The sequence below is a fragment of the Pseudorasbora parva genome, chromosome 20 (genome assembly GCF_024679245.1).
Source record: "Pseudorasbora parva isolate DD20220531a chromosome 20, ASM2467924v1, whole genome shotgun sequence".
Taxonomy (NCBI): domain Eukaryota; kingdom Metazoa; phylum Chordata; class Actinopteri; order Cypriniformes; family Gobionidae; genus Pseudorasbora; species Pseudorasbora parva.
In genome coordinates this window covers 37,974,320-37,986,804 of record NC_090191.1, presented here as the reverse complement: position 1 = coordinate 37,986,804, position 12,485 = coordinate 37,974,320, and the positions used below count along the sequence as shown (strand labels likewise).

The window sequence follows — 12,485 nt, the reverse complement described above, 5'->3', positions numbered from 1 at the left end:
TTCCGGCAAGATTTTAAAGCGTGCATACGATGGACGATTTACACGAGAGGATTTATGAATGGAGGTGAAGCGAAGTTACTAACACTGGTGTAGCCCTGCGTCCCAAATCGCATGCTATCCATACTAAATAGTACTCGAAAATAGAATTAGTATGTCCCAAATCGTAGTATGTTGAAAAGAGTATTCCAAAGATACCCGGATGGTTTACTATTTCCGGTCAGAATTCGAAGTGCAGATCGACGCACACGCTAACGGCTGATATTACCCACAACCCATTGCGAGTTGGACGAGGATTCGATTAGAACTACAAACACAGATAAAAAGCTTTAAAAAAATACAAACATGATGGATGTGCGAGTCCGCCGTTAATAGAGAAGTTTAGATAAAGGGGTTTGAGTGACTAACTATCAATATTTAACCTGACATTAATATATTTATTCAGTGCTTTCCACGTTATATTTGACCTGCAGCAGCATTGTGAACTTTTGTAATGACACGTTTGGACATTAAGTTTTAAATGCATCATTATATTTAAACTGCAAACACGAGGGGAGTCTCTGCATTAAAGATCCATGACTGGCAGATCAGCGTGCGGCTACATTTCTCTCCGATACGGTAGGAGATTCATCTGAATGTGGAGGATTTGAACTGTGAGGATGATTGACAGGGCAGATAAACGGTGACGGGATGCAGGTAACTAAGCGACAGAGTCCGTTAAAGATGGCGAAGTAGTTCCGAAGCTTGCATACTTTTCTGCTACACACTCAAAAGTATATACTATTCCTTCACAAAAAGAGTACATACTTTTAGGACGTAGTATAAGTAGGCGAACTGGGATGAAGCACATGAGGTCAAATGAGAATGACACCATGGCTAATATAGTATTTCTGGATTACATTCATACTACCGTGTGAATCCTATAATCATACGATATAGAAGATACTTTTTAAGGAGTTGTAAAGTAATTACTTATTCAAAATTAGTACCTACTCAAGAGAGTAGCCAGCCATTCACTTGTATCGTTCCTGAATGAATCAGTGTTGTTAAATGAATCGATTGAATGATTGATTCAATGACTCACTCATAAGGATAGCAACTTGTTTCATTCCCGAATAAATCAGCGTGTTTGAACGAATCGATTGAATGAATGAATGAATGAATGATACTTTGACTCACTAATAAAGACCTACTGGTTTAACAATGTTCCCTTATAATAATGGATTTGGGGAAAGTCCACACCACAACTAAAACGAAAACAAAACACATGACTTTCAGAATGATGATGAACGATAAAAGCACTGACAGCCAATCGGAATCCAGACATAACTGCAGTGTGTGTGTGTGTGTGTGTGTGTGTGTGTGTGTGTGTGTGTGTGTGTGTGTGTGTGTGTGTGTGTGTGTGTGTGTGTGTGTGTGTGTGTGTGTGTGTGTGTGTGTGTGTGTGTGTGTGTGTGTGTGTGACACTGTTGAAGGTCCTGCTATAATTTTCATCCTGTGTGACTCTTCTGGTTTGTCTACTGTCACCCCCCTCCCCCTTCTGGCTATTTTAACATCTCACTAGTCCTCTTCCAGTCTGTAATTTTGTGGTATGTGTATGTGTTTCAGTTACTTTAAAACCATACCATTTTGTTTGGAGGATAAGGAAGAGAAACTTTAGCAGGAACATGGACGTTATTTAGAGAACAGATCGTTTTGCACGCATAAGTGTGTGTGTGTGTGTGTTTGAGTGAGCTGTAGAGCGTCTCACTTGTGGACAAAGTCTCAGTTTTTGACATTTTCCTGGTTTTAAAAGTACACCCCTGGCCGTGACATGAAGACATCCCATCAGTGTACGTCCTTTTCATGTTCCCATGGCAACAGTCGCAGTGGCCCTTATGGGGGCATTTTTGGTAAGAGATAGCGGGTGATTTACGGGCCTGATTTTCTGAGCATGCTCCAAATAGTAACAGAAGACAAAGAGCCAAAACAGAGCGAAACACTGCTCACACACACAGCATCGCACTGCAGTTCACGGCTTCATACTCAGCTCATTCACATACTGTACATAAAGCTGATTGTTCTCTGAATCTCGCCTCGTAAAAGCAGCTGTTGTTTAAATCCATCTAAAAGACACTGGGGTTTAATTCATGAAGTCTTAATGATGAGTACGGTTCTGTTTTGTGGCTCTTTTACTTGTTGATCTGCTTTTCAGGGCTTTATGACATTTCTGCTGAGGACAAATTCTACTACAAATGATTGTGATTCGGTATTTCATGCAATTTACATTTATGATATGAAATGTATAAATATTGCACCAGGTCGAATTACATTATTAAAATGTTTTTACAGAAATTTGAATATTCAAATATTTATTAATATTACAATATTTCATGCCGTTTACATCTATGATATGAAATGTATAAATTCTCATAATAAGATATTTCCAAACAAATATTACACTGGGTAGAATTACATTATTTAAAAAAAAGAAAGAAATTTAAATATTAAATTATTTATAAATATTACAATATTTCATACCACTTACATTTATGATATGAAATTCTCATAATCAAATATTTGCAAGCAGATATTACACTGGGTAGAATACATTATTTAAAAAATATATTAAATTATTTATAAATATTACAATATTTCCTACCATTACATTTATGATATGAAATTTTCATTATCAAATATTTGCAAACAAATATTGCACTGGGTAGAATTACCTAATTATTTTAATAAACTGAAATTAAAATATTAAAATATTTATTAATGCAATATTTCATGCTATTTAGGTCTATGTTATTAAATGTATAAATTCTTATAATCAAATATTTGCGAACAAAAATTGCACTGGTAGAATTGCATTATTATTTATTTTAAATAACCAAATTTATATATTAAAATATTTAATAATATTACAACATTCCATTCCATTTACCTCTACGATAAGAAATGTATAAATTAATATAATTTAATATTTAAAAAGAAAATATTGGACTGGGTAGAATTACTTTTTTTAAAACATAAACTGAATTTGAAATATTAAAATATTTATTAATATTACACTGTTGCACTGGCTAGAATTACTTTATTTAAAACATAAACTGAAATTGAAATATTGCAATATTTATAAATATTACAATATTTATATTTTCCATTCACACTGTTAATTTCTGAAACCTAGCCGACCTAAATATTATATTAATATATTATATTTGTAGTTTTTAGTTCATACAAATTATATATATATTTTTAATTATATTATTATATTGTTATTTAATATTAATACAGACCATTAATATTATAGTTAATAAAAAGAATAACATTTAAATTATATTGTACATTATATTAACAATTATTATTATAATAATATATAATTTTATTTAAAAATATATATATATATTTTGTGTGTGTGTGACTTAGCATTTTATTAGTCTTGCATGTTTGTGAAATAAAGTGAAATGGGTTCACTTCACAATGCATGTTAAAAGTGAAGGCGCACACCTTCCAGGAAGGAGTTCGTTTTGAGCACTCACAAAATGTGCTGCTGTACATTTCAGGCTATACGTGATTGGATTGTAAAGTCTATAACAAATCGCAGTCGTTTCAAATAATCACATATAGCCAGCCGTATATAACTGATAACACTGTAAAGAATAAAAACTGTAACATTTGTCAAGGTGAGCAGAGCACTAGACTAGAGGGAGAGGAGATTCGGACGGGGAAATGCTTGAACCGCACTTGTAATTTGGAGGTTGTCTGATTTAATGAAGCTAATTAGAGGTGTAAGTGGGTGATCTAATCAAAGCGCACTCGTCAGTCTGACCCCCCTGTGCTGAGCTGTAATGGTACGCTCCTGTAATGGACTGCATGGACGAGTCTCTGGGGTGGGATCGGTCGGTGGGTGAGCAGCACAGTATTTGGCTTGCTCGTTCCTGCACGCCACTCTCAGTCTAAAACATTCATGAGGTTCCTCGGGTCAAATGGGCACTAGTCTCGTGCCGTTAGACCGTGACTAATAGCATAAGGGCGCCCACTTAGACAGGAAGACAACATCTGACCCACATGAAAAGCAGCCAACTATAATCTGTTGTTTTTAGGTGATGTTTAGGGGTGGCTTTACAGTCAAATGAGTTGCAAGGAAGACTGATTGCAGGCAAGTTGTGTGCATAAAAAGCTGCAATGCTTACTTATGCGGATTGTAAACGTGTACAGATTGCACATGAGCGCGCGCGCGTGTGTGTGTGTGTGTGTGCTGTATCCTCTCATTACAGTGTGGTGAATGATATAGGCTACATTGAGTGGTGTTTTGACACTGCAGTAGGAAGAGGGATGGTTTTAAACAGCTCAGAGGTGATGACTGAAGTGTTGTAGTGTCATTTGTCTTCGGAGCATCTGGCTGACGGATGTTTGCTTCTCCGTATCAAACCGTACATTAGACCTACACTGCTGATTATAGATCTGAATGATGCAGTCTCAGTTAACTAACACGGGCTTTAGCTTCAGATTTGAACACTGCGGTTTGAATTTAATCAATTGGTTGCTGTTTTTTTTCTGTCCTGCAGCCTCAGTTTGCTTATCTTCTCTTCTTTTCTTTCTCCTCTTCTTCTTCTTTAAGGGTGTGTCATAGAGAATTAGAGGTTTGTGGTGGAAGCGTGTTTGAGAGAGGAGAAACTCTGACCTAGCAGCTATAAATAGAGCCTGGCTTGCTTCACAGAGAGAGTAATAATATATACTACAGTATATGTAACTATAAGTGTTCCCGCCTGGATTTCTGCATTGTTTCAGTGTTTAATCATCTGTCGGACATTTCTGTTAATCACTTAGAATGATCCAATTCTGTCAAACGATGAATGGGGATGAGGCATGTTGGAAATAGCTAGGCCTACTAGATACACTGTAAAAAGGGAAAATGAGCAGTTGTTATCTTAATGTCAGCATGATCTTGTTGTTTGCAATCCATTTTGCTTTCATAATGTGAAATATTTTTGAGTGAAGCTAGAAAAAATGTAAGATGAGACTTGATTTTCTCCATCAGGAAGTGATTGGATAGTGAAAAATGACCATTACATAAAAGTTTGATAAAAAAAACAATTAAGCTAAGTATAGCTATTTGGCAAATTGTTAATATTATCTAAATGCCAACACAACCAACTGTAAGTGACATCAGCATTAAAGGAGAGTAGTTTCAGAGGATTATATTTATTATATTTTATTAGTTATGTTATTATAGAATGTAATTATTATCATTATCATTAATGTGGAAGCTTGATTTTGCCACAGAAGTCAGAATTCAGTCAGAATTGCGAGAAAAACCGTCACAATTATCTTTTATTCTGTGAGATAAAACGTCACAATCATCTTTTAATAAAAAAAATTATTCTGTGGCGGAAACAAGCTTTCATCTCATTATTATCACTATTTTATTATTAATACATTTATATATAGACAAAGTTTAAAAAAAAAAAGTTTTATAACATCCACTGATACGATTTTCACAATAAGACCAGGGAAATGTATAAGTATAAAATAGTAAAAAAATATATATATATATATTGAAATTTGATTTCATTTTGATTTTAAAGAGCTATAGGTTAGGTTGTTTCATGTTCGTGTTTCATATTAACACGTGAAAGTATAAAAAATAAAAAAAATAAAAACGACATCAGTACCCGTCTACAGTATAAACCATGATACGATCAAGAAGTTATGACAACATAAGTTTTACATTGAGTCTAGAAGCAAAAGTAGTCCAAGGCACTCGATGGGTGTTAAAAAGTTAAAAAGCCTTTATTTTTTCATGGCTTAAACATTTAAAAATTGGTGACCATCCTACACAACCAAAGAGCACCGAGATTTTATACCCTGTGCAGCACTTCTTGCATTCCTTGCTTTGATAAGTTTTACATTGCGTCAGCTCATCAAAATAAGTTTCTACTTTTTTATACCTCATATAATATTCGAGTCAGTTTCATGTCATTTAAGTTTGATTTTACTTACAGCAGCTACAGTCTATGCACTCTGAAATACAATCCATCATGTGAGAAGGAGACAAAATGTAGATTTCTTTAATGAGAGAACATCCTTAAATGGAGGCTAAATACTTTGTAATGCCTATGGGGACCATTCTAACACGCCACAACATTATCCAGCTCAGTTAGATGCTTTTATTTTAATTGCCGAGTCTAGTTTTGAGAGATTTATTTACATTTTGAAGCTATTTTCTGAACACCCATTTAAAGTGATTTATTGCATTTCTGCCTCATTTTTAATCTGAAAAAAGCCACTGAGATGGGCGGTATACACGGTAGGCAAGCAAATTTGGTGAGAGACGGATATGTTTGGAGAGAGGCATATTGATTAAAGGGTCACATTCATGCACTGCGCTCTCTAAAACTTATGGTGCGTGTACACTCGAGAGAGTTTATCAGATACCTCATTTTTGCTTCAAAGAGCTTAAGTATCCATCATTTTATTTCCCAGAGTCCCCGGTGTAAACAAACGTCTGACATCTACCAGGTTTGCAGCTTGATGTCACCCGGTGGTGTTGTCAGATGTGGTTAGTTGCTGTGTTTCCCAACAAAATTGTCCGCAATGACCTGAAATCAGAAGTAGTTACAGAGAGAAGTTGCATCAGAATAAGAGAGAGAGAATGCAACAGCAAAGTCCATGAAAGCAATAGTTTACTCAAAAATGACATCATTTACCAAAACCACATGACTTTCTTTTTCTGTGGAAAACAAATGGAGAATAAAGGTTGAGCAAACTAAAAGCTACCCATTTACTTCATTTGTATACATGTGATGATATGATGTGTATGTTATGATATTTACAAGTATCATCATATTTATATTTCCAATTAGGAATAAATACATTTTTATAACAATATTTATTCAACAAGAGTGCTGTTGTTCCCGAATATCAGATTTGCTGCGTTTCAGATTTTTGCTACTGTGCACATTTAACACATAATAGCGTTTCATTTCCAAATGAATCAGCGTTTTTTAATGGCCGAAAGAGTCAATAATCGAATATTAGAATAGCTGTATCTCCAAGGAAAACACAGGTTAGTGTTTTAATTTTGAATGAATCAGTGTTTAAACGAGCAAATGAATCAATATTTGAATATGAGATTTGCTGTATCTTCAAGCAAAACAGGCGTTTGGTTTCTGAATAAATCTGCGTTTTTGAATGAATTTGTTACGTGATTGATTCAATAGATTTGCTGCATCTCTAAGCAAAACATAGTTGTTAGTATTTAGTTTCTTTCTGAATGAATCTGCGTTTTTTGAATTAATCGGTTAAGCTAAAGATTCATGGATTCACTCATAAAGACAGCCACATTTTTTTTTCTGAACAATTCAGTGTTTTTGAATTGATATGTTGAGCAAATGATTCAGTGATTCGCTTGTAAAGAGTGTCTGTGTAATGTTTCTGAATGAATTATCGCTTTGAAAGAATCGTTTGTGTGAGCTGCTGTAACCTGCAAAAAAAAAGAAGAAAAAAAAGAGAGAAGACAAATGAAACATTTTTACTTAAGGAAATAACTGATTTTTATAATAATGATTGAGATTAAATACGGAAATATGGAAGTCTTTTGAAAATCTTTCACATCTTGAGGCAGCATATTTACATTTAGATGTGTGTTTGAGAGCGAACTATTCACTGTACTATGTTGTGCACTAACTCTTCAAAGCTTTGTGTGGGACGCTCACGTCTTTGATCACTGTACACAATGCAACATAAAATGAAGCTTCAGAGCGCTAGCAGTTAAAATGACAACGGCTGTAGACGAGTGTCTGTTTCCTGTTCTCCAAACCAGGAAGGGAATGCTACGTTCCTATGGGAATGCTTCGATTGTAATTGGGATTTGAACAATGACTTCAGGCCGCATTTCAATATCTTTTTCTTTTTTTTTTAGCTGACACAAGCTCTTCGAGACTAGCTAATTACCCACATGGGCACACAGAGCGATGTTTAGCATTGGCCTGGAAATGCTCTCGACAACCCGCCGATGGTTTTAAGATTTATTGCATCATCAATGATGTCAGAAAGTACAATCATATTTAACCTCCGGATCTATATAAGACTCAGGAGGGAAATATTTTATATGTGGGAAGCCTTTCTTGAAAGGTGAGAGGGTCGGCTGATTCAGTCGATAAGAATTGCATATGCAGAACACAAAAGGTCAGCTGTTTTCTTAGCGTTATAAAATCTGATTTTGAGGTCAGTGTGTGTTCAGAAACCTCTCTTCATTATCTGTGTGTGTGTGTGGTCTGTGATGAGGGACCGTGCTGTATTGTTTGACTGTCTCTTGTGTTTTGTTTTGATGGATGGAGCGCTTGAGTGGCAGATGGCTCTCCAGTCTGCAGACGTGCTATCACACACCAGGGGGTCCACACACACACACACACACAACAACAACATAACTCTATGCAATAGACCACCAACATGTCCAATTCTTAGATTGAGGGTTTTTCCCTTTTCATTAATATATGGCACTTTCCACAAGTAGGGCACAAAATAAAGCTTGTAAAGTCTCAAAAATAATTTTTTTGGTTATTGAAAGAAGATGAAGTGTGTAATTTCGGCGCCAATGGCATCACCAATGACGGTTTTCTTATTATTTTTTTATAGAGAAAAAAATTACACACTACAGATTTAACATTCAGAAAATGTTGTTTGTTCATCTCATAAATATTTGATAAGCCATGTTAGTTTGTATTTATTGCATATAACTTTTTCAATGCTGTTACAAAAACGTACCTTTATCTCTTGTGCGTAACACAAGAATGAACCTCATTGGTTCCCGCTGAAGCTCAAATGTGATGCGTAACACAAGAATGAACCTCATTGGTTCCCGCTGAAGCTCAAATGTGATGCGTAACACAAGAATGAACCTCATTGGTTCTCGCTGAAGCTCAAATGTGATGCGTAACACAAGAATGAACCTCATTGGCTCTTGCTGAAGCTCAAATGTGATGCGTAACACAAGAATGAACCTCATTGGTTCTCGCTGAAGCTCAAATGTGATGCGTAACACAAGAATGAACCTCATTGGCTCTTGCTGAAGCTCAAATGTGATGCGTAACACAAGAATGAACCTCATTGGTCCTTGCTGAAGCTCAAATGTGATGCGTAACACAAGAATGAACCTCATTGGTCCTTGCTGAAGCTCAAATGTGATGCGTAACACAAGAATGAACCTCATTGGTCCTTGCTGAAGCTCAAATGTGATGCGTAACACAAGAATGAACCTCATTGGTCCTTTCTGAAGCTCAAATGTGATGCGTAACACAAGAATGAACCTCATTGGTCCTTGCTGAAGCTCAAATGTGATGCGTAACACAAGAATGAACCTCATTGGTCCTTGCTGAAGCTCAAATGTGATGCGTAACACAAGAATGAACCTCATTGGTCCTTGCTGAAGCTCAAATGTGATGCGTAAAGCAAAAAAGCCAAAACTCAATGTGTTCATCATATAGAGTGATCGTGTCTCTTCAGAAAATTTGGACTAAACTGCTCAATTCATATGGATTTGTTTTACGATCTCTTTATGAACTTTGTCAAAGTGTCAAAGTGCAAGTGTTGTAGCTGCCAATGGAGGGACAGAAAGCTCTCAGACTTCATTAAAAACATCTTCATTTATGGGCCGAAGATTGACAAGATTTTCATTTTTGGGCGAACTAACGTTTTAATGAGTGCCTGGACGGAATAATAATGGATCGGTGTGTTTGTGTTAGTATCTGATGCAGCTCAGATGAAGATCTGGTCAGAAGATCTGGCCAAACCCAGTCTGTAGCCATCAGCTTATCCGATTATGATCTGCTTCTTACTATAATCTTGTTTGTTTGTGTGTGTGTGTGTGTGTGTGTGTGTGTATGTGTGTGTGTGTGTGTGTGTGTGTGTGTATGATTGAGTATCTTCCATCAGAGTTTGAGGGTCACCTTTAAACCTGACAGCATCTTGACAGTGAGTTAGAGCGGTACTTAAGGCTGAAGTACTGCATGTGCACGTGTTTTTGAACATCGATGTGTTGGTGTTTTGCATAAGGCTGTTGTTTTTGGCTGGAGTCGCAGGACATATGCAGATAATCCTGCGACCACCCGCAATGCAGATCAAAACAGCCAAAGGAAAATGTTTGCAACAAATGTATGAATACCAAAGTGCTTTCGGTGACATCCGTATCCCGTTGTTTGTGAGTTTGAGGGATGTGAAGCCATTTTTCTCTGTCTGTCTTCAAGGTGACACGTTTGTCGGCTAGTTTCAGATGTAATGTGATCTGAGGGACAATATGGACGGATGGAGACGCAGAGGGAAGAACGAGACGGATGAATAATGACAGCCTGGGTCGCCCGAAGAGAGAGTGTGTGCACATTCACTTTGCACAAGGACAGTGATACAAAGATGAAGAGGGACAGAACAGGAAATTGAAGGATGCAGATACGTCCCGATAGTCTCAAGAAAGAGTATGGATAATGAATACCGCTCTCTGTGTGCGTGTGTGTGTGTGCGTGTGTGTGTGTCCACATTCAGTATGCAATTAGAGTGCTGTGTCGGCACCACGCCGCCAGGATGCTGACACAATCATAAAAAGCCCCACAAACAACTCAAACACACACCCAGCAGAGGTCCTGTGAATAATGCAGTTAGTAGTCATATTCATGACTCTGGGTATATAGGCTTTTGCCTAAATTGTGGGGAACAAATATCCCCTCAAGGACGGTAAAACTTATAATCACCTACAATGGAAGACAACAAACAGTCCCCATGAGGAAAACATCTTAATAAACAGACTAAATAATGCCTTAATGGAGGTTTTTTGTGAAGGTTAGGGGATAAAAAACATCATTACCTAAAAACAATAGAAGTCAGTGGAAAGTTCCCAATATGACTGAAAAAACAAACATGGTCTATTAGACTCCCATCGGCCAGCTTTTTAGCTCTGATTCAGTGTTCTTGACCTACAATCCTGGGACCAGACGCGGAGATGACCACTTTTACAGCACTCACTCACCCACACACCATCGCTCACACCCCTCTGATTAAATATAGTAGGAGAACATGACAAACACATCTGAACTTGTCTGGCTAAGTGGAAACCCAGATATACGAGTAAAGACACTCTTTTTTGTGTGTGGTTTCTGACTGAATCAGTCGTCTGAATTGAAGGAAACTCTTTGAATTTATATACAAACACCTTAAAGGGCTAGTTCACCCAAAAATGAACATTTACCCGCATGTTGCTCCTAACCTGTACGACTTTTTGTTGTTTTTTCTTCTGTGGAACACAAAAGTCCAATGAAAGTCAGTTGTTGTTTTGGACAGTATTTTTTGGACAAAATACTGTATGCTGTTTTGTGTTTCGCAGAAGGAAAGAATGTATATTTGGAACAATACTGGGTTAAGTAAATGAGAATTTATGGTTTTGGGTGAACTGTCGCTTTAAGAACAACTTTTACACAACATTTTGTTCAGTAATTGTTAGCACTTTTTGACAACTGTAAAAGAGGATTAGGCTGCTGTGTTGAAACTATCTGACAAAAGATCTTAATGCTACGCACACACACTCCAACTCATTCATGAAGTCATAGGTGAATGGGAAAGATCATCCTGTGGTTGTCTGGGTGTAGTGAGTCAGAATATTTCATTTTAAGTTCCCACACACACTTCTGACTACTTCAGAAATGGGTTTAAGGTTGTTGGATCTTATTAAGAAACTATAAAATAGACCATTTCATTGCTTAACTTTCAGCTATTCTATTTTCTGCTGTCTTTTAAAGACTGTCATTGCCATCATAGTAATTGTTATTGAAAAAAAAAGAGGAAAAAAAAAAGTCGAGAATGAAATGAAAATGAAAATGAAATGAAAAATGAGAACCTGCCAGCAAAGTTAATCAGAGAAAGTGGACAATCTGCCCAAATGTCTGTGTCCGGTGGGAAGCAAACACACACTTCCTCACAGTCCACGTAAAACACACACACACTCAATCAATGCTTATAAGTCGCTGATTAATGAAGTCACCCAAATACATTGTAAATATTGAACTCTTAATTTAAAGCTAATAAAAAACCATAATGAAATTGAAACCTTGCCTCTTTCCACAAGGGAAAGATGATGAATGAACAGGACTCTTACAAAAAAAGCACTGCACCATGGTACAATGAGGCGATCAGATGGTAAAAACATGTTACTTTCATATATATCATTTCGATGATATGGCATTTTCCATTGGACATGTCCAAAACACATGGCATTTCCATGGGACGTAAAAAAACCATGCCATTTCTATGGGACATGGTCCAAAAAACAAACAAACAAGGCATTTCTTTGGGCCATGTTTAAAAAAGTCATTGTTATTGGACATGTCCCAAAAGAATAATGGCACTTCTAAGGGTCATGTAAAAAAACATTTTTTTCCATGGGACATCTCCAAAAAAGAAAGCATTTCCATGGGATGGGACATGTAAAACAAGCAAACAATGCATTTCCATGGGAC

At 36.5% G+C, this 12,485-nt stretch overlaps 1 protein-coding gene across 2 annotated transcripts in view; it reads left to right on the top strand.

Annotated features, from left to right (window-relative positions):
- Positions 1-12,485, top strand: part of chst11 (carbohydrate (chondroitin 4) sulfotransferase 11) — a 52,281-nt gene that overhangs the window by 11,378 nt on the left and 28,418 nt on the right. The window lies entirely within an intron of this gene.